The sequence below is a fragment of the Pholcus phalangioides genome, unplaced genomic scaffold (genome assembly GCF_987345545.1).
Source record: "Pholcus phalangioides strain wild (caught in Gottingen) unplaced genomic scaffold, Ppha-v1.0 ptg000007l_1, whole genome shotgun sequence".
In the NCBI taxonomy this organism is placed as follows: domain Eukaryota; kingdom Metazoa; phylum Arthropoda; class Arachnida; order Araneae; family Pholcidae; genus Pholcus; species Pholcus phalangioides.
This window is the reverse complement of record NW_028301600.1, coordinates 37,183,581-37,207,123: the sequence shown is the minus strand read 5'-3', so window position 1 is coordinate 37,207,123 and position 23,543 is coordinate 37,183,581. Positions and strand designations below refer to the sequence as shown.

General features: G+C 30.8%; 1 protein-coding gene across 5 annotated transcripts in view; it reads right to left on the bottom strand.

Moving 5' to 3' along the window:
• Nucleotides 1–23,543, bottom strand: part of LOC149085241 (uncharacterized) — a 396,426-nt gene that overhangs the window by 110,529 nt on the left and 262,354 nt on the right. For 4 of the 5 annotated variants that reach the window (XM_089233124.1, XM_089233125.1, XM_089233126.1 and 1 more), the window contains one exon: nt 14,307–14,372. The exons of the other annotated variant lie outside the window; for it this stretch is intronic. The gene's annotated coding sequence lies outside the window, so the exon portion shown is untranslated. The remainder of the gene's footprint in view (nt 1–14,306; nt 14,373–23,543) is intronic. 5 annotated transcript variants of the gene reach the window in all.

The window sequence follows — 23,543 nt, the reverse complement described above, 5'->3', positions numbered from 1 at the left end:
GATTGTAATAGTTTGATGTTATATGCAGTTTTCTTTGTAGTAACTTAATTTTTCATTTTTTTCTCGTTACAATAGCATCAGTTTATGGTTTTTTTCCCGACATGTTATCTTTCCCGATTTTGTTTTTGCCAAACCTCCTTATCGTCCACGGAGCTCGTCAGGTCATCTATATGCCCCCCTCCTCCGTGGTACGACTGTACATGTATAAAACTGTACTATATTGTTTAATGTTTTTACTTGTATCCATAATTATATCAGTTTTATAATGCTCCGCAAATCTTTTTCTTCTACGGAATGAATTTATTTCTGTCTGATTACATAATCTTTCAAAAGCTGTCGAATTTCATGAAACATAAAAATACGAAAACGCGACCGAGAGATTTACTGCAATACATACATATACATCTGCAGAAACAAAGAACAATAAATAAAAGTAATGTGCGCCTTTTTATCTTGTATTCTACACCCTGTGCATACATTGGCTGTTCGAGTTCAGTGGCAGTATTGGAAGACGGCGGAAGGGTGTCGTTGTCTATACCGACAGGAAGAAAGCTTTGGCGAACAAAGGCGAATATTAAATTTGCCGATTTTCAATTTTGTTTCCCTGGGGTGAAATTCTGTTCCATTTCTTTCCTTGAATTCTCTTTTCCTATCCCCCTTTCTCTTTCTTTCTTTCTTTTTTTTTCGCTCTTTTTTCATCTTTTATGGTTTTTTTTCTTCTGTTTATACACCTAAGGTATATTCTGTATTCAGATTTTTTTTTCTTTTCCAAAGCACGGACATTGATCTGCTGACATGGAACTATTCTTTACGGTTTAGAAAAGCAATTTCATTAGCACAGTGAAAACATACAAAAAACCGCTAACATTTCTTTTTTCCTTTAACGTTCTATTAGCACTCATGTGCATAATTTTTTTTAAACAATTTTGATGTTTTTACTCTATCTTATTTTAGGATTTTTTTTTCCCTTTCTCTAGTCTTCCCGGAGCGGAATCATAGAATAACATCAAAGAAAGAAAACTAAACATTATGCATTAAGACGAACTGTAAGATATGTTCTTTTTTGATGATAATGCATTAAAATATTTTTTTCCAGTAAAATTTAAGATGAGCGTTAATTTTTTATAACTATGAAACATCAAAAAAATTGTTCGGATGCAGGATTTTGAAAATTTTTTGCAGATATATGGTATATATTTTCCATGAAGTTCTTGTTGGAAATTAATAAATTTACTATGTACTATCACTCGTGTATTGGAGCATCCATTATTCCGTATTATTTATGTATTTTGAAAATGCGTATTCAAGCTTATTATACAGTTAGTATAACAGTTTTATATAACTGTAAAATGTAGAACTGTTTGTATTATACTGTTAGTAGAACTGTGATTATTGTTACATAATGTATAAGAAACGGGAGTTAATTACAGCAAATTCAAGCAATCACTTACGACAGTAATGTTTTTTTTCAGATCGATTAAATTTGAATTAAAATGGAGTGGATGAAAGCTGTGTAACTGTAAATAAATGCAATGTCACCTTTTGTGACATTAATTGAATATCTTTTACCACTTCATTCCCTTATATGCAAATTAAAATTATGACGCCAGAGTAAGAAAGTTGCCCCATCAGATGATTGGAAAGAAAAATAGGACAAAATACTCATAAAAATATGATTGCTAAAGCCTAAATGCAGCAAACCCGAAGTTAAGAACAATTCAGAAAAATAAAATAAAAAAATCTAAAGATATACACTGACCATAAAATTATGGTTGCCATCCCATTTAAGTATGAGTAGCTTCTCGATTACGACCACGAAACTTATCATATTTATTTTGAAGATCTCTATCGGCTGGGAATTCATAACAGAAGGAGATATTGTAGCTTATTTACTGTCCACACCCATTTCAAAATTTTCGAGGTACCCTGTATTAACTGAAAATTTCAGTAGTTCTTTCATGACAAAGATCTTTTTTTTATTTGTTCACACTTTTGCACAGCAAAAATTTCCAACTGCCAATATGTTCAGAAACTGCAGTTTTTAGCTAACATAACACCTATAAATATCTGAGAAAAAAGAAAAAGAGCTGATACTTTGATAAGAATTTAAACTTGGACAAATGGAGAGAAAGCTCCGTGACCAACTGCTTCACTACATAAGTTAAAAACCAAATAAATTTGTGTATTGAAATATATATATACATATATATATATATATATATATGTGTTCAAGCGGGAAACAAACTATAATGTGTAATTACAAAATTGACGTAGACTTACACTACAGAAATGTTTTATCTCTAGTAAGCATGAGATATTTAGTTCAATGAACCCGTAAGGTAATTGTGTGAAAAAATGCACACATAAATTCTAATTACGAACAAACTAATATCAGAAATACACAAATATTTATCTTTCAAAAAATTCCCGATCGTAAAAGAATAACGTCAAAATTACTATCCATCTAACAAAGTTATGGTATATATTTATATTTCAAATTTGCATACTGACAATAGTTTCGAAAAATGAACACAATTATTTTTTATACGTTATGGTTTGCTTCTTAATCCCATGACGAGCTTTTGTTTTGAAACTATATACTAATTAGTCTTGTAATAATTTAAAAGAAAAAAATATATAAAGCACGTCAAGCAGTTTATTGTACACCACAAATTAACGACAGCACTTGCTTTTCTCTCTCGTATCTTGTTTAGTTGATTGGAAAATTGCGCAGCTGTGTCACACATAAAAGAAACTCCTATAGCTATAGCAATTACCGGAATGTATACCTCGAAGAATATCGCTATAACTTAGATGGTTAATTACAGTATTCTGATAAAATCAATGATTGCGTAAATGGCTACAAAAGTGTCGTTTTTTCATTATTTTCATTTCAAAGAATGTGGGTTCACTTCAACGTACAGCTTATAATTACTTTCGAAAATTCAGCCAGTTATTCATGCTTTTCTTTTAATCTTTATTTGGCTGTGGGGGAAAGTATTAAAATTATTCTCTAATTAGAGAGAAACAGGAAATCATTATTTTTTGTGTTTTAACGAAGGCAATATACTATAAGTTATTTGCTCAAGAAGGTTCTAATCCATCGAGGTTTAGTTAATGCTAAATTACACTTTAATATTTCACGCGCTATTTAAAATATTCTCGGTTTAAATTAAAAAAAAAATATTAAAAAAATATATTTTCTGAACTCAAGTGTAAGGTAAACACAAAATATTTTACAAGAGAATATTATTACGAGTATTAATCAAGTTACACACATATAGGAGAATTTATCGTACTCTATGAGTTACAGTTACTCTTCTACACTGTGCAAATGTTCTATACCTCAGGCTATTCTTTATTCAATTTAAATATGAATGTTTGATCGAAAAATTTGAATATGGGAGAAGAATCGAGAAATTGGATATTCATGAGGACTTCTACATATGCACACATATGTACACATATCCATGATTCTTCACGAAATATTCTACTGTATTCTGATTTGTAGATTAATGTTATTCTGGGAATTGCGATTCCAATATTTACGCGTTTTAGAATACTTTCTATACTAAACTAATTTCTCAAAGCAAATTCTCAAAAATTCGATTGTAGGGTAATTGAATCCTCTTAAATGAAGTTACGTCAGTATTGATTGAATCAGTTTAATATAAACTAATTACCGTGAACTTTGGCTGGATATGGAAAAATGTAATTGGTGTAAATTGATAAGGAGTGGTAATTTTAGAATGTAGTTTGCATTTATATTTTTCGGCTTAATAATTCCCGTAAAGGAAATAATTTTGAGGAAACGAAATTTTTCTCATTTGAATTCATAGATATAGAATCAAAATTTGCCATTATGATAATTTAATGTCATGATAATGTCATTAAAATGTTTCATGATATGGAGTTTTCCAGTTTTAATTAAAACTGCCAGCTCCGAGTTCTAGTTTTTACGACTTTCTTTGAAACACTATATGAATGACTATTTATTTTAAACGACTGAATTTTGAATAAACGCTGGCTGATGCTAACATACTTTGAATTTTTAAAATTTAATAAATTTTCTTTATTAGATGTTTTTCTTTAAACAATACTATAGGGAAAAGAGGCTTGAAATATGTTATCCTTTCATAGTCACGAATTTTTAGACTGTAATGATTCAACTAATATAGTCTAGTGTAAGAACGATTTGCCTTCTAAGTGTGGACCAACAAATTTTTTTGTAACCTAAGTCACGATAAAATGAAACGGTTCAAATAATTTTTCTTATAATAAAATAAGTTTTTCTTATATATTCTAAATAGCGTGAAAGATATTGAAAACAAAACTAGTTTTATAATTTTTGTAATAGACATTCAAGTAACACATTTCAATCAGTTCAATCACACACAGTTATTTCTACAAGTTTCTACCAATTTGCATCTTTCTGGTTCCTAAATTTTCATGTTTTACAAGAGTACAAGCATAGTGCACGATGGTTTCAGATGATTTTCTACGAGTCGTTTCCGTTACGGATTGGTTAGAAAACCCAAAATTCAGGGTTTTAACCAATCAGCAAGGACACTGACTTGCAGAACCGAAAACCAGTAATGAGAAGTCCCAATCAGGATTACCTGGATAAAAGTCGTTATTGATTCAGAAAAATACGACTTTTTTTTGCAAGGACTTTGCTGCAAGTTATTTTTTTCAAATAATTGCTATGTTTGGTTTGAGTTTCGGACCACATTTAGCCTGCAGTCACAAAGTTTCGCGCTTATCCTGTCGTGCGGCTATTTTGTGACACTCCAGTCTTTTTTCTACATGCCTGAACAAAAAACTAATTTCATATTTCAGTATTGATCATCAATTTTTTTCTCCCTGATGAATGGGATAAATTAATTTGAAACAGTGAGTAAATTATTATCTACGATGCCCATAATGTTAATGGGGTATCGATGCGTTACCTCATCGATACAACCTACGGTAACTTGTTGACATTAAACATGAAATGGGATGTGAATTCTAAATTTCCTCTAAGCCTGCTTACGACGTATAGCATTTACTGGTTACGCACTTCGGTTAATTGTTTTTCCAATGAGGAGCCAGTTCATCTGCAGGACCACGAAGCACTTCATTGAATCTAATTTGCATTACTCAACTCAACGTGGACAATTTGTATTGATAAGCGCTAATGTCACCCATGCAAATGTGACTGCAATGAGAAGTTGTTTTCATTTGGAAACGAGGAAAAAAGTCAGTTTTACAGTAAAGAGAAAACAGCAGGAGAACAAGAAGAAAAAAATACATGCTTGCGAAGAACATTATGCAGAGTTTCAAGACGGAAAACAATAAGAAACATCCCCTTAACGTTTTCTGCTGTTTTAGCATTTACAGAAATCACATGATTTTTCCCCAGAATTTGCTTAACACATAGATAAATTTAATGAAATTTTGTGTGTGTGTGAGCAATGAGACATCATGTATAGAATGTTCAATAGATAATTTCTGAACAGTTAGTTTTTGAGATAGCATTCAGTTAAAAAATATTTTGAAAGAATTAAATTGTATATGAGACAAATTTTCATACGGCCTCCTAAAGCGTGGTAAAAATGATGCGTTTTCTGATAAAGAATATTTCTAAAATTCACAAACACAAAGGCCACAACCGGCGAAATTCCCAACGAGTTGGCTGAAAAAAGATGCCTATTAAAGATATGGATATCGAATATATGTCTAAACTATATCAAAAATACAGCAACCCAATTAGAGCAAACAAATGATTATGATAAAATATAAATATACTGCCCATAAAAATTATGATTGTCTCATCTAAGTATGAATAGCTTCTCGATTTATTCCACTATGCTTATCATAATTCTTTTTAAACATGCCAATTGTGTTAGAATTCACGACCCATGAAGGTAAGCTATTCCAGAAGCAGTATTAGAGAAAAACTTCCTGCCACACAACGACCTGGAGTTGCCCTATTGCTAAAAGATACCGATGTCCCCTTGTCGAAGCAGCTGATTGACGGTGTATTTTTTTTATTAATAACTCACGGTCCATCCTATCCATCCTGTTGAAATTTTTAAACACTTCGATCATATCCCTTCGACTCCTGTGTTCCTTCAACTTAAACATATTAAAGAAATCAAGTCTTTCATCGTAGCTCAAGTCTTGTGTGCCAACAAGAACACGCGCAGCTCTTCTTCTCTGCAACCCCTCAACCAAGTCTATGTCTCTCTGTAGGTATGTGGTATCCAAAACCTTACTGCATACTCTAGTCAAAACATTGCGTTAGAGTCATGCACATGCATACACTCACACATCACATTTCGATGTGTACCGATTCGTTAGAAATTCTGCAGAGGAATGTGTACGAGGTACATGTATGGTTAAGTTGTAATCGCTGAAGTCACTGTAATCACATGGCACAGCTGATGATAAAAATGTCAATGCTTGTCGAACAGAACGCATACTTTCTTTAGGAGCTATATAAAAGGTATCTGCCATGACACGGTTTTATTTCTTCGGTGATGCAACGTAACTGAATCTTTTTGATTTTTTCCCCGCATTCTTATCTTAGTAAAGATAACTGCTTACTGCAACCTTCAGGAAGGCCTGTGATTCCTGGTATTACACGAGCCAAACTTCCTGAGCGTTGTTGTTGTTTTCTTAGGCGTCATCGATCCCTTGGAACACAGCCAAGTTATGCTGGTGTCCACCTATGGCGGCGGTTTGTTGAAGAAATATGACCCCGTTATTCACATTTCGCGTCTCTTCTTATTCTTCTCTTTTTCTTCGTGATGTGAGTAACCAATATTTTGGTTGCTGAAGTCATCCATTGTGAAACTGTATTGCTCTCCTTTTTCCTATATACACCATTTTATTTCATTTTTTTGATTGAATTTGATCAGGTTTCTTATCCTTCCCTTTTCATGCTTGTCGCACGGAATATGTCAGTTTGATTTCGAAGACATCAAACGTAACTGTTCTGGTTTGATGATTCCAACGAAAAATACACTTTTACCTCTATTAGATTTTATGTCATCTCGATGGAAACATTTGAGGACAGTATACCCGTCAAGTTTAAATATGAATATTTGAAGCATCGTGCCATACATGGTATCTGACATAAAATTATGATACATATCACAAATGTACATTATACGTATCATATGAACGTGGCATATACAGGGTGCATAGGTAACATAGCGCATGAAATTTTACTGGTGAAGCGTTGATCCAAGAGGCATACTTGTAGTTTGAAAAATTATCCAGAAAATGTGTCGTACAAAGATATGTCATTTATGTTGAAAGGGTTGCATAGTTATTGAAAACAAATTAACTTTTTATGCGAATATCCTGTGCAAAAAATGCCAATTGCAACATTGTTGCCCTGTCTCACTTAAGGCTAACAAAAAAAAAATTCCACGCAATATTCACTGAGATATTCGCAATCGAAAAACTGAGGAAAGTTGGGGGAAAAACGGCATCAAATGCGGGTAAAACCGTTTTACTTTTAATCGGCCATCTTTCGAATTCAAAAATATCCCAGCGAATATTGCACTTAGAAATGTGGATTTTTTTTGTTGTTATCAGGATATACAGGACAACAACCTTTTATGGGTTTTTTCATGTCCGTTTTTATACGGACAACCGTATATAAAGATTTTTTCTCTTACTTTAATAACTATACAACCATTTTCAAATGACATATCTGAGTACCACACGTTATTTGGATTTTTTCTAAATGGAAGTATGCCTCTAGGATCAACGGTTCGCCAGTAAAATGTTATGTGCCCTGTTACCTATGCACCCTGCATATTGACACAACTATTTGCATTTTTTTAAAAACTATGCCGTGTTTCCGCAAGAAAATAAAGGGCGAAAAATGTACAGCAAATTTTAAATACCTTGGTTAAGTAACGTAATTTCTGTAATAATGCCGAGGCTAACGTGGCTTTAAGAATAAAGTTTTGGTGCTTTTTTAGTTCTTGAATTAAAATTGCGTGTGGCTCATATATGAAGCGGTGGCATTTAAAAAGCCGCCGCGTTTCTCTATGGAACCTATTTTTTCCATTAATTTTTCTGGAAGAGGTTTATTTACTGGAAATTAATTATGGTAAATTTTTCAATCGACGTACATGAATTACAGAGAATGAACAGCAGCATACGTGCTGCAATCAAAATTTGTAGTTCTAAACGTGTACCTTTTTGATCGATATCAGCGATCATAGTCATTTGATATTTCACTGCCCCATTATGTTTGTATATATCAAATAATATAAGTTAATATTATATATTACGTCTTATAAACGCTCAGTAGAATACTTCTTGTGTGTGTGTGTGTGTGTGTGTGTGTGTGTGATTGAGGCCTACTCAGACTTAATATTGTCGTCTTTTTACTTTTGCATGTTGCACATGAAGAAAGAGAGAGAAGAAACATATGTTCCCGAAGGAAATTATGCTGCCTTTTGTATAAAGGAAAGTTTCATTCAAGGCATCTGTAACAACATCTAATCTATTTTCCCTCGACGCTAAACATTTGTTGCTAACCTGTATAATAAATCAGTTCCAGAATTTTCTACGTTGGCCTTTTCTTCACTGTGTAGAGTAGCTGAAGGCATTCTTTCTTAATGCTTTCATTCATAATGAATAATTCATAAGTCGCGAAAGCAACAGATATGATATCATGTTAGAAGAGAACTCAGTGAAATCTGTTAGACATTGGTTGAACGATCATGTGATATTTCTTCACAATGAAAAAAATGTATACATCATAATGTTTGCGAAAATGTACAGAATTCCATTCATTTTTATTGTGTCGAATAAAATAAAACACTTCTTGCTATAATACCGTAAATGTATTTAAACTGAAAGTTTCGAGAGCAGGTTAGAAATACTATAGAGAGGGAGAGAAAATGTGTCTCTGTATTGACATGGTTCTTTGTTTTCGGGGGCTCACAAGTCACGATTTTTGTTTCACTTAATGAAAAATGAAAAGTTGAGCAAACTCTGTGTTTTGTTTTCTGCTTCATCCTTCATAAACTGTTCCTAACACATTTATTCATATCTTACGTCGAACGAAACATTGGTAGAAGCAACTTTGCATTTATGCATATTCTAAGTGTGATGAATATTTATCGCCTGTTTTAGTCGAATGTAGGATAAATACCAGACAGTAAAGTAGCAAAGTTATATTTACTTTAGCTTCATAGCTGCAAGTGGCTCTGTTACTTCTGTTAACGTAGATTCCGAGTTACTCTTAAATCTAAATATACACTCATGTCTATCTTCATCCATTCTTAACTAAGTGGTTCTCAGTAGAAGATGGCATGTAACGAGTGTCCGAAAAATGCTTCATGAATTAAGAAAAATGAATTAAAAATTACTATAACTCTGTTTGCTAGGTTAATGAGTAGGCCAACAGGAAGCCGTGTTCTAAACAGACTTAGTCAACCAGAAAGTTGGGACTTTGATGTCTGTCTATTCATTTGAAATCGTATTTAATTATGAATGTGCCTGTCTACTTGTTACGAAATTTCTTATGTGAATAAATGAAAAAGGTTGTTTCAGTTTTGTGCTTCTTATTCGCCTATAGAGTCACATGACTAATTCATCCTTTCACCGGCATAGCAGAAATCACTAAATCCACTGTAAAAGGCCTATCTTTTTCATGCAACAGGCTTTCTTCCAATTTTCAGAAGGTGTAAATTAAAGGGTATATAGCAAAGTGGTATATTGAGAAATAAACTTTACAAAGTATCTGGGCTTATCAATGCTAAAATAGAGACTTCAAAGGTGGCGAGATATCTCGTCAATGCTACTGAGAAGGTTAAAAAAAATTTGAAACCAATAATTTGGTCTCTTCGGCAGATTTAAGCTTTCTCAGTATTATTCTCGTTCTTAGAGAGAGAAAGACAGATATTTTCTTGGCATTTTCTCTATTTTTTCAGAAATAAAACTAAAACTGTAATTGATAATAGCATGGGATATCTGCCAAATGAAAGAGTGGAAGACACAGTAAATAACCATATTCCGACGGGTAATTATACTTATTCTGATTTGCTCTCAACTTTCGTTCATATATCGTTCGTTTACGTCTAATTAAAATACTCCAATTTTTTTTCTTAGAATGAATAGTTAATAGAAAAATTTACTATTTTTTTCTGGTTCTTCGTTTAAGTTAATTTCTTTATTTTTTATTATAAACAGAGGAAATAGCTGCGACTTAATGAAGGAAATCGATTTCAAAGCTCTCAAGGAATATAATTTACTTTCTAAAAGACGAAATTTTCTTTTCATTTTTCAATATATTTTTTTAAACGCTATTCCATTTATAGATGATAGCAGTTGCATATATCTCACAGCGTAAACACGTTCGTTTGCGTGTCGTTTTGTAAAAACGAAACTTCTAACTTAATCATATGATTTATACATTTTTTATATTTTAAGATATTTACAAACACAGTATTAAAAAAAATAAACGTTCAGTTCATAGAAGTAATCAGTGCAAAAATGCTCTGTGTGTTCCTTAGTTTTCTACTTTAAAAACTAATTACGCATAATTTTTTTTCACGATTGTGCTATACATAAAGTTTTTGCCGTAAAAAAAAAATAAATTCGGAAACATTGACATAAAAACGCAGAAACGATATAAAACCAAACTACGAGTAAGTAATCTCCATCCAACATCTCTTTTAAGAGAATCAATTTTTTTTTTCTCTGTCAATATCACTGTTATTAATCTAGCTTTCCTGGTAAAACTTCAAAGAGAGAATGCACCATTTTCCCCCCTCCAAACTACCCACAGAAGTTAACCGACGTGAAGACCCTCTCTCACACGGCATATCATACCAAAATCATTAATATTCATGAATCTGTAAATTAATTAAGAGTTTGGCTCCGTTGTTTAAATATTTAATAATTGCTACAGCCCAGAAACTTGATCGTGTAGACGAATGCTTTTGCATGTGGAATGAATCTACTGTGGGATTAAATTCTGTGGAACACTGTTTTGGAAAGCAGAACTAATAAAAGTTTGTCTTTTGTTTGATAAAAAATATGTATAAATTTATATATATATTCGCATATTTTCTGTGCAAAAAAATATTTAAAAATCTAAATCTAATAATGAAAGTTTTAAAAAAATGTATTTTTTACGGTGGGATTTTTCGAAAAAGAATAGAATCAGTACCAGATTTCGCTAATGGAATATGAAATTGGAATTATGAAAATTTCTTTTAACTTTCATCAAAAGTATTCGAATAAGATTTCAAGAGAAAGAAATATTCCAAGATGATATCTGCGTTTTATTTATTGAAAAAAAAAGTTTTTTATGGATAACTTCAGCTCTCTCCAACAAACCAGATTTTTATAATTAAACTAAAACTGGGATTGAATTTTATGAAATGAATTTGTGATTTTGAATTGTTTCGAGTCAAACAAGATATATACAGTATTATATTATTAACAAATCTAATCATGTCTGGAAAAAAAATACCGTTTTTTAGGAAAAATGTTTTAGTGATTCTTATATAGATTCGCTTTGAAGTTCAAATATTTACCGACAAGAGAGTACAAGGGATTATCATCTGTAAAACTAAATTCCCTCCAAAGGAAACATTTCGGTTTTAAAGAACTAAAGATGTTGCAATTGCTTCTCTCTTTCCCGGAATTAGGTACGTAATCCCAAAGTTCAAGGAATCGGAAGAGAATAAGAGAAAGTAATTCTCCTCATTTTTTCGAGAAACAAATTGCGTTTTCTGTTTTTCTTTCGAATATCGGCTGAAAATACAAGATAATTCCAACCAATTTATTGATGAATGTATGTTAAAATACCCGGATCAATGAACGATTGTTCAAACTATCTCAGACATTACATTTTCCATTCACACGCTTATACACCGAAAATATTTTTGATTATTTTTCTTGACTGCTAAATCAGGAGATTGGGATCCCGCTAATCATTATCCGCTGAACAGTTCAATTGTGTTCAAAAGAACGGCGCTGTATATACCAATTTTTATTAGAAATAGAAAAATATAGAAAACCGAGCAGTAGAAAAGAGAGTGTGTATTAATTGGAGGATTATTTCGAAATTAATCTGAGAATTATTTGAATTATTATATCAAAGGCTAAAAAAACCACTCTATTCTCGAGAACGATTGTCTTATAGTGAAGGCACATAATATATTCGTCAAAACTCATGCTTAAATTAAGTAGACGTGAATATAGCAAACGTTATAATTTTGAAATGTATATATTCTGAGTATCCAATAACGCGGCAAGAACGCGCTACCGAGTACATTCGGAGTAAACTGTAAAGCGGTTAAAAAAATGTGCTCCGAAATTAAATTATTAAAAATGTGTTATGTCGTAATAAAACTGATTCGTAATGAGTAATAATCTATATATATATGAAAAATTATGCTAATTTTTATATGAATAAACAAGTGAATTAATTTTCCTATATCATTCAAGATATATTCCGCTCATTTATTGATACAATAGCTTAATAAAGCATGGAAGTACATCCACATCACAAAATTCTATTTCATCATTAGAGCCTGGAAGTTTAGGGAAAATACCATAAATGTCCTTTTCTATTTCTCCTGCCATAAACACTTATTTTGACGTGGTTATCCGGAATTTTAGAGGCCATATTCTGTATAACTTGAATATTTTCAAAACAATCACCAGTTTCAAAAATTTCAGTTCCAACTTTTTCACATCGATATTCTAAGACTTATATTTAAACCACCTAACTACAATTATGCACTAACTATTATTTGTTTAATTTTAGCTGCCAGCATTATTTTCCATGTTAACTAATGACGCGTATTTAGTCATTTAATTAAATAACCTTTGACCCAAGTGCTTGAAGGATCACAAAGATGTGACAAACATTCTTTTGCATGATAGAATCAATTTGGTTTAGCTAATAATGCAGTTATTATAAAATAATATGAAATAATAGAAAGAGTACATTCAACCAATTTTCGTAGTCTTATAATCCTGGTTTTTAGTTATTTTATATTTTTTCATTAATTTTTTTGGTGCCCATTTCAATCATTTTAGTGCTTTTGCCTGCCTATTTTTACAATTTTTAGTGCCTAAACTTCCAGTCTCATACATCATCAATTTATTTTTCAACGTTTCAATGGTATAAAAGTAAATTTAGTCATATTTGAATAAGGAAAAAAATCTACGGAATTAGCATAACACAATTCATTCGTTGCAACCGAGCAGCACACGTTAAAACTTACAATAGGAGGTGTCTTTTCCAAACACCTTAAGCAAACGAGAAGAAACAAAATAAGCGAAATCTATTAAAGAAACCAAATTAGAAATAAAAAAGAAGACACGTGGGAAAGTAAAAGAAGGTGATGTCACTGACTGACTTGTTTCAACCTATCTTCTTGACAACGTAATTTTTCTACTTAAATGAATGCACTAATTAAAGTTAAAGCAAATGAAGTTTTCCCCTAAGCGCGGCGGCTCAATTAAAAGACTAAAGCTTCAAGCTTTAGTCAACCTAACTGAAAGAAGAAAGGATTTGAATACGGAGAAAGTAAAAAAAAAAAAATAACTAGAAATAATAAAATTAAAAATTTCTATTGGGAATTATACTGTAGAGAAAGTGTACAAATCCGCCAGGTGACGTCGGAAAAAATAAAAGTTTTTCTTTCACAAATTCCTTTATTTATTTTTTCTCGTCACTCTTCTCTTCATTGTGAATTTTAACTGGTTTTTTTTCGTTCACGGTTAAATCACTAAAATAACTGACAAATTAATTTCCATCAAATCACGTTTAGATTTGTCAAAAAATCAAGAAATGAATTCTTTGAATGTCGGATTAAAAAGAAAAACCTTTTAATGAATGTATAAATATATATATATATATATATGTATATATATATATGTATTTCTTTAATTATTTTAATATAAATCAGGAGAATACATTCAATATTTGTATGAAAGATTCGTAGTTCGTTTGTAATTATTGAATAATTAATAGAAATGCAATTTTTTTTACGAAACCTTTTCGAATGACATGGATAACTTACCGGTGTAGATCATAATTGGTATGCCAGACTGAATGAATTATGTGATAATCTTATAGATATGAAGATATCTTATAGGTTCACCTATATTGAATCATACTTACGCATTATGAAAATGGTGATCATATGTGCTTCTATATATTTTTCGATAACTACGGAGTTCATTTACTATACATACAACATCATGCAGACAAGATAATATGGAAATTCAAGACATTAGAAATTTGGTAAAAAATATGAAATCACTAGTACCTGAATGTTTTCGGCTGAAGGAGTTTTCTTTTTCTGACTAGTTATATTCAATTCTCACTTTTCGTCCTGCAATTAGTTAGAATAATGAACTACAGTTATTTTAATAATTACCATATTGAAACTGCACTTCAATGCATTTTCTTTTGAACAAGGTTTTTTTTTTTTCAATTCCCAAATTTTCATCATATTAAAGTCACATATTATCAAATATTCCCTTTTTTTTCACAAAATATAATTGAACACTTCATTTTTAGGACGTAAATAATTTAAATTTTTCCATATTTATTAAAAGCCTCCATATACATAATGGGTTAGAGTTGCCCAATTTACCCTCACAGTGGCAATCCCGAAATATCTCGTGCAACTTGAACTCAAAACCAAGGCTGAAATGTAAGTTGTCGCGCTAACTACTTGGTCACAGTGACGACGGTGAAGTTCTCATTCACAAAATATACGCATCGACGAGTATAAACGTAAAATCTAAAAATCTAAGAATCTAAAGACAATGATGAACACACTGTACACCATCATGTTATTATTTATTTACGAATACATTTTAAAGATATTGGTAGCAAGATTTATGCTACTATTTATGCAAGCGGACATTATATTGATCTAACGCCGATTTAAAGCCTGTCAAAAGTAATTACATCACACTTGAACTCCTGGATTTCTATAAAAATGTTATCTAAAACGTAGAAGAAAGTTTATTTTTATTCACTATTGTGCTTTCTTATTCCGTTAAAAATAAAGATGAAGGAGAACGGGCCTCAATATGTCTCTAGCAGTAGTGGAACAGAAGAACCCTTCAATTTGACACGATATATGTGGCAATACTGTTTGCCCCCTTCAAATCATCGAACAACGAAACGAACATTTCACGGCGTACTTGTCATTTCCAGCTGTTGTCTCCTGTTAGTTTCTTCAGCCATCACACACATATTGTAAATCCTAAAAAGACACATTATTGGTTCCCAAAATTCGAGCTACCAACTCATCTCACAAATTAGCATAAAACTAAATTGCGGAAAATGCAGCAAGCAACGCGGAGAGTTTTCATTAAATATATTTATATCGTGGGCGAATACAGGCAAATAATCATTTTTTCTCCTTCAAAAAATAAAGTCATAAACTCAACTATAACAAATGAACGACTGCTGCTAAGAATCGGAAAGAAAAACAAAGTCAATGGAGTTCTTTTCGACGTCGTTAGAACTTAACAGACGTCTCTCGATGATATCGTAATATTATTAATTTCTTGAAAACTGAATTCATTAAAGCATTTTACATGCTATTCAAAGTAAATATGTCATTGACGATTTTTATAAACGTTTCTTACTCTTTTTTTTTCTTTTCTGTGCTGATAGATATGTCTTTAATTTGTTCGAGAAGAATTGTATTTCGTATGTCTTGAGTCATAATGAGTCTTCAGTCTAATTCGATTATAAATGCATACGGCATGTATTTTTCGACGTTTTCCCGTAGGGGATACTTATCAATATTTTTCTTCATCTATTAAAACTAAGACAGAAAAGTTTTGCCAAGTTTTGAAACTAAGATAATTGCTTCAAGCCCTTATTTGTTGTGTTTTTACGTAGACACGTCTGCGTGGTTTCATGAATATATTTCATTATTCGTGTATTATCTTTGAGAAATAATTTTGGAGAAATATTTGCGATAAAAAAACAGAATTTACTTTATTAATCACGGAAAAAACTGAAACATGATCATGATGCATACGGATGTTTTTTTACATGATTTTTCTCATCATGAAGTTAGTGATTGATTATATACCCTCAAACACAATTTATATGTTTCAGAAATAATTATAAAGACAGCCACATACAGATAAAGAAATATATACTATTTTTTTATGAATAACCGTCGTCAGATTATTTAGCGATATTGGAGAAAAATTATACGTTGTGACAAAGTGTTTTAATTTTCTATAATTAATTAATTATTTTTTATTGGATTGTATTCATTCAATTACATTGGCATCAGCAGAAAAGTATTTTTCTCTCATGTGATGATTTTTTTTATCGCCAATTATTTTGTGTTACGGTCTTTTTCTGAATAAGAAAATGAGATTAAAACATAATTAGATAGAAAAACGGTCTTTATTTTTATAGTTCGGGCTATTTTTCTGGGTTATTTGGTAATTTGATGTAGAAATCAAAGCCAATATAATGCATACTTATGAATGCATGTGTGTATCTGTAATGTATAGTTTTCTTATTGAATTTAAAATTTTAAAAAAATCAAATGTTGAAATATATAAATGCACAAATAATCAGAACATTTCTTCTTGGCAAAAAAAACACGTATACTAATTAATTAATGCAATTATATTATGCAATAAATTAAGCTGAGCAAACAATACTTGAATACGTAGAATTCTGTCCGATAGTATGAATTCATTTTTTTAAAACTTATTCTAATTAGTTGAATTTGTTTTCGCATAAGAAATAATAAAATAATATATTTATATATATATATACATATTTTTATTAACAATTTAGCATTATAAATAGTTGGACATTAATACTTCTTTAACCTCTTATAATTGATAGATATTTTTATATGATCAACAAAATCACGAGTGCAAAAACAGGTCAGTTATTAAGGGTCTCTTACCTTTTAACATGGTGAAAAGTATGCTAAAGTAGAAATACCGTTAAAATATTATTTAACCATTGATTTATTCAAAATTTGGTACACATATATTTGATTGCATATGATATCCTATGCGCTAGTACACAGTTGAAAATACTCCAATACTTTATTTTTAGCAAATTTTCAACAAAAAAAAATGTATTAAACACCTTGCACGCATGGCATCAATGCAATCGAATAGTGGATTAAAAATGCGAAACTGTCAAGTTCACAAAATAATGAGACTGACTGAGATTTCATGGACTCAATGCTACTTGAAATTAAATTCAAATTTTAAATACTAAAACTAAAGAAACTACAAATGTTTTTTATAATATTAATATCTTTTTATATTTTTATAACCCAAGTATTTACGAATGAATCATAAAAATGTTTCTCATTTTTTATTTTGAATCAATTCTTTTCTTCCAAGTGCATTATTGTTATGCTATTTTGTCATGCTGTTGGTGGTGCATTTTTGAGCATAGTTGCTCACAGTGGTGAAAGGTAGGAGACCCCTTAAATATAAGACTGAAAAAATGGATGCCAAATACCTGATGCAATCCTTCGTTTAATATGGGAAAAATTGGAAAAAATGAGTTCTGAATTTCAATTTGTCCGCTTCACAAACACTTGATGTATTAGTGAAGCAATATAGAAAAAAATTGATATATATTTTTGTTTTGAAAATATATAGGACGTATCAGGGAGATACATATATAAATGTATCATTCTTCTTTTGCTTTGGGCACCCAAATAAAAGTGGAATTCAATTTCGTCTCTTTCATTGAACCCGTAAGATACGGCTGAATTTTTAGTTTTCCTTTTTTCATTCTTTGTCCGTTTGGAATCTGCATGCTGCCTGCCATACCCATCCCGAACCCGTCGATGTTATAGAATGAAAACAAAGCGAAACAAAAGAAAAATGTCCGCGAATTGTATCTCAGTTGAAAGCATTCTATTTTGCAAAAGATATGTCTGTATCGTTTGTTGTCATGCTTTTTTATTTATTATTATTTTTTTCTACTGTGCTTGTTTTTCTCCCTTATTTCCCATACATGCACACCATGCAACATGCAGGCCCGGTTTGGAGTGTATTTGAGGTATTTTGGAGGAAAGGAAGCTTTCTCTTAAATTCGGATACACACACACACACACACACACACACACATATATATGCAGTTTTATATTTGTTTCGAATTTGGATCTCAAACATGGGCACGTAGATTTTGCTTCATTTGAATATATACGATATATATGTGTATTTTATTCAATTTATTTCTTATACAGATAGAACGAACTATGTATCAAAATTTATCCACTGTATATTTATGTACAATGAGCGCTAGATCAATTTAATTTCCGCTTCTGTCAATTGTATTTGTATTATATTCCCTCTTTCGTATTGTTTCTATAAAACGAAATATTTCTAGTGAAATTATTACGTTTTATGCGATAGTAAAGTTAGAGAATGAATTGGGACAAAATTTCAAAAAAAAAAAATGTTTCTGAAAATTCCTAATACGATGATTTCTTTTGAAATTTCAGAAAGATGGTATGCAAAATCAAATGAACAAATTTCATCAAAAATGATCAAATTTCCGAAACATTGGAGAGATTTCGTGCCGCTGATGTAAACTACAGGAAACAATTTATTTCACGAAGTAAAACATAATTGCTCGAAACTCGGAGTGGCATGTTATTTTAATGTTGAAAAACACATGCGACACCTATTTGGTGATGATACTATCCATTAAGAGTTTTACGAACTGTGTATGAAAATTCATGTGTATTTATAGAAAATTTGCGCTAGATATATTTAATTTCCGTTTCTTTTAATTGTATGAGTATTATAGTGTGTATTTATACCGTTCCGTAATCCTTCTAAGAAATAGAATATTATCCAATGAAATAATATTACTATTTATTTTCCGTCCTTATGAAAGAGAATTTTGTGAATGAATTGACACAAATTTCAGAAAGATTATAATAATAAATAATGGTAACAATGGAATAATTCGTAACACCATGATTTCTTCTGAAATCTCAGGAACATGTGTCATATGAGAAAAATCTATTATATGAATTTTTGAAATTTTGAAAATTTCCGTGTTAGTAGTGTGAACTATTGGAAAACACACACACACACACACACACACACACACACACACACACACACACACACACACACACACACACACACACACACACACACACACACACACACACACACACACACACACACGAAGTAAAAGAGTCTAAATGACCTGTTATTTTGATTTCAAATATAACACTCCTCTATTTAAAGACTATACTAGCCAGTAATGAATTTCACGAACTATAAATCAAAATCCATGTGTATTTATGTAAACCAAAAATTATGGTTTGTGATTTTCTACCCGAATATGTGCAATTTGTCTTAATGAAGGGTCATCTACATATTTATTATTGTTCAAACTTCGAAATCTTCAATGTAAACCCTCATTTTTTCCATCTTATCTGATTTATCGCATTGCATTTACCCTAAAAATTAAATTTCATCGCTGTAAGTATAAAAATGAGAGAGATATGCGTAAAAATGTGTTTGGGGGCGCTCTCAACATTGAGAAACTGAATTTCTCAAGGTTGATTGCAGGGGGAAAAAAGACACACCAAACAAGTTTCGAACGATAAATACTGCATATGCTACGCGAGTGCTTGGATTTAGTGCTGCTAAAAAATAAATAGTTTCTATTTTATAGAGGTGAAAAACAAACTTTTTTTTATTACTCTTCATTTTAGTGACTTTATATCCGAGATTGAACGAATATTTATACCATAATTATTTCAAACGATGTGTCACAAAGTAATTATTTGTGACGACAATTTCATTAATTCAGAAAAAAAATATAAGAATTTTCCGTTGAACATTGCACTGTTTTATATTATAATTTTGTTTCATTTTGCAATTCCTCAATTTTTAATGCGAAAAAAATACGGATGAAACGAAATGCCGTGGTTTTAGCAGAGACTCCACCAATAGCCACTACCTTAACTTGGCGCGCACTAAGATGATTTACGCTATTGGGTGAACCATTATTTATTGATTATTATCTCCATAAATATTAACATCAATCTAATGGTATGGTATTAATTTGTGAATTTTTTGCACGTTGTTATGTTTACCATTTCAGCTCATGAATATTGTCTAAGGAATGAAACGAATTTCTGAAATAGTGAAAAATTTCAAAATTTCGTTGTTTATTTGTTTACTCGAATTTTTAAAAAGAAAAAAAAATGTTTGAAAAAAAAACCGGACGGATGACTTATTTATCGTATCACCGTATACTTAAAACAATACCCATTTCAGTAAAGTTATGAGCTTCATATTTAAACATTTTCGCATAATTTGTTATGAGAAATTTTTCAATGAGTTTCAAATTTATATCTAGTATATGGTCCCTAAAAGTGGTCATTTTCATATAATCACTCATATCTCGCGAAATAGAGGTCAGATTGGAATGAAAATTGATTCTGTTGGGTTTCCGACTATGCTGATTCGAATGAAGTGAAAATTAGTGTATACTTACATTCAAAAATTTTTAAAATATGTTTAATAATTCATAATTCACACTTTAAAAAAACTAAATTCAAAATGAGTAATACAATTATATTTGGCCCATTAGAATCTATCATTTAATATAAAAATTAATGAGATACCAATATTATTTCAGCATTTATGCTCAAAAACAAGATGTTTCCGTTTAACATTACGACACTCATTTTTCAATAATTTATATTTCACTAACCGTTCGTTCAAAATTGATGAAATTTGGTATTTCGGCATTTCTTGAGATACTGAATTCAAATAAGGAAGAAAAAAAAATGGGATTACCATTGAACTTTCAAAAATTGGATCTAGTTTCAACATCTAGATGCCCCCTTAAGAAAAAATGAACTTAATACTCTTATGGAAGATCTTAAACGAAGAAGAATGGTACCTTTCTTTTTCTTTTGCAATAAATAGAATTCAAGATATCGCCATCCGTTCGGTTAAAAGTTGTGGGTACTGTACAACGAGTGCTAAATCAGTTTATTTTCCGTCAATGGTATTCGTATGATATTTGTTTTTCGCATTATTTATATAAAAGGAAACGTTGTATAGTGTGGAATTATTAAGTGTTATGGAAAAGATTTTCTAAATTAGATTGAGAAAAAAAACTTCAAAACGATTTCTGCAAAAATTTGTATTATGCCAATTTCTTCTGAAATCTCAGAAATGTTATGTCATATAAAATAACAAATGAACAAATTTTTGAAATGTTGAGTAGATATCGGGTTATCTGGTATGACCTATAGGAAACAATTTATTTCAAGAAGTGAAGGATAATTGCTCGAAAGTGTAAACGACCTGTTATTTTAAGTGTAAAATAACACTGCTCTACTTGGTGATGATACTAGCCATTAATGAGTTTTAATGCATTACTGCAAATTATCGTTGCATTGGAGGGACGGTATTTAAGAAATAAACGGATTCAGAGATTTCTTTTGAAAAAATTTTATTTTCAAGTTTTAGTTTAGTGGACGTCTTTTCAGCCTTCAAATTAATCCTTATTTTTCTTCTCGTCTATAAATGTGAATTGCCTCTTGGTTAGGTTGATTAGAATTTCCAGCCGTATGTTGTTGCCATAAGGCATACACTCAAGTGAAAGGTAGTGTTTTTTGAAAGGAAAAAAAGAGCATAATGTGAAGTTGACTTCTTTTATTCGGAAAATGCCACTTAATGAGTGAAAATGTTCTGTTTTTATTTTTTTCCGTCAAATTTTTCTCCATTTCTTCTAAATTACTTCGAAGGGAAAGTAATAACAGATAAACAAATCTTAAGCTCCGAGGTGTGAATTAATGATACATTTCAATTTAAATGAATTAAAAGCAAGTGATATATATATATATATATACCGTTTGATTTTTTTTTTTTTTTGTTGAATTAAGAAGGATTTCATCGCAAATAATTTATAAGCCCTCCCACACCCCGAAAAAAATAAATCTCGGAGAAAAAACACGATAATGCAGTGAAAGTCATATATAATGTAAGTCGTTTTCTCGAAGACGAATGCCTATTTATAGTCATTTTTTTTCCTTTGGATATATATATATATATATATATATATATATATATATATACTGAAAAATCTCATTTTATATATATGAAAAAAGAAAACAAATTAATTATGTGAACTGGAAAGCCTAAAAATTAACAATAAAAATACAGAAAAATTCAAAAAAGAATTCAAAAAATGAAAAAAGTTATATTCAATGTCTAGGGCTCTCATCAGGGTGTTCCCCCTGATGAAAGCCTTTCAAAAGGTGTTCCTATAAGGAGGAGCCCCATTGCATATTAAGATTTTTTTGAGATTATTCAAAGCATTTTTAATAATGCCAACGATTTTAAAAATGCTTTGAATGATATCAAAAAATCTTAATATCTCAATGGGTTTCCTCGTTACACCTTGGACTTACTTCCTCCTCACACCAATAACTATAACTGTTAACTTTGAACACAACCCGGTTAAACTGGGACTAACGCATGATATGTACTTGTTTCTTCTGCATCTATTTTTCTATTTTATATTTTTTATATATTTTTTGACTGCCAATTGGCTACTTCATATATTTTGACAAAAAAAAAACAAAACACTTGTTTTTGGCTTCAATTTTTTAATTCAAATGTAATTTAGCAGAACGTCGGGGGATCGAGCATCCTTTTGGGCTATAAATGCCCGGATATGCTCTCAGAAACGTTCTGTGTTAAACCAATGTCAGGGTGTTCCCCCCGATGAGAACCCTAGACATTGGTTATAACTTTTTCATTTTTTGAATTCTTTTTTTAATTTCTCATTTTTGAAATATTCTATATTTTCATTGTAATTTTTTTACTTTCCAGTTCACATAATTAATTTGTTTTCTTTTTTCATATATATATATAAAATGCATATTACAGCTGCCTATGGCGCTGGTATTGGTGAGTTTCGACAAATTTTAAATTTTCATAATGTTCATTTTGTACATTTTTCTTACATACACACACACACACATACATGCAGCATAATTACTTGGCGATCCAAAACATCTCGAACGAAATATAAATTCTAAATCTTGGGATCGTGACTTTATTGTGTGGAATTTACTGTTGCCGTTATTCTATCTAATTGCGATATGCAAATATCAAATCAAGCACCGGAAAGCGATTAGCGCCCACTCAAAAATGCAAAATAGCCAAATGAAGAGAGTGACATGTTGTATTCGAGAGTTCTTCCTCTCATGGATGATTTCCGATTAAAGTTAATTTTATGTTCCTCCTATGTATAAGCTTTACTGACTAAAAGCAAATTTATAAAAAAAATTGTAGTGTGAAGTAACTAATAATTTCCTAGAAAAACGACCCTAATTCCAATCAAATATTTTTTACTGAGATCAGATGTAGGAACAAATATATTTAAATTGAAGGAAAAATATTTCAAATACGACTGTCACAAATAACTGAATTTGTATTTTAATTCATCTCTGTTACAATAAAATTATCTTCGTTGGTCATCGTTGTAT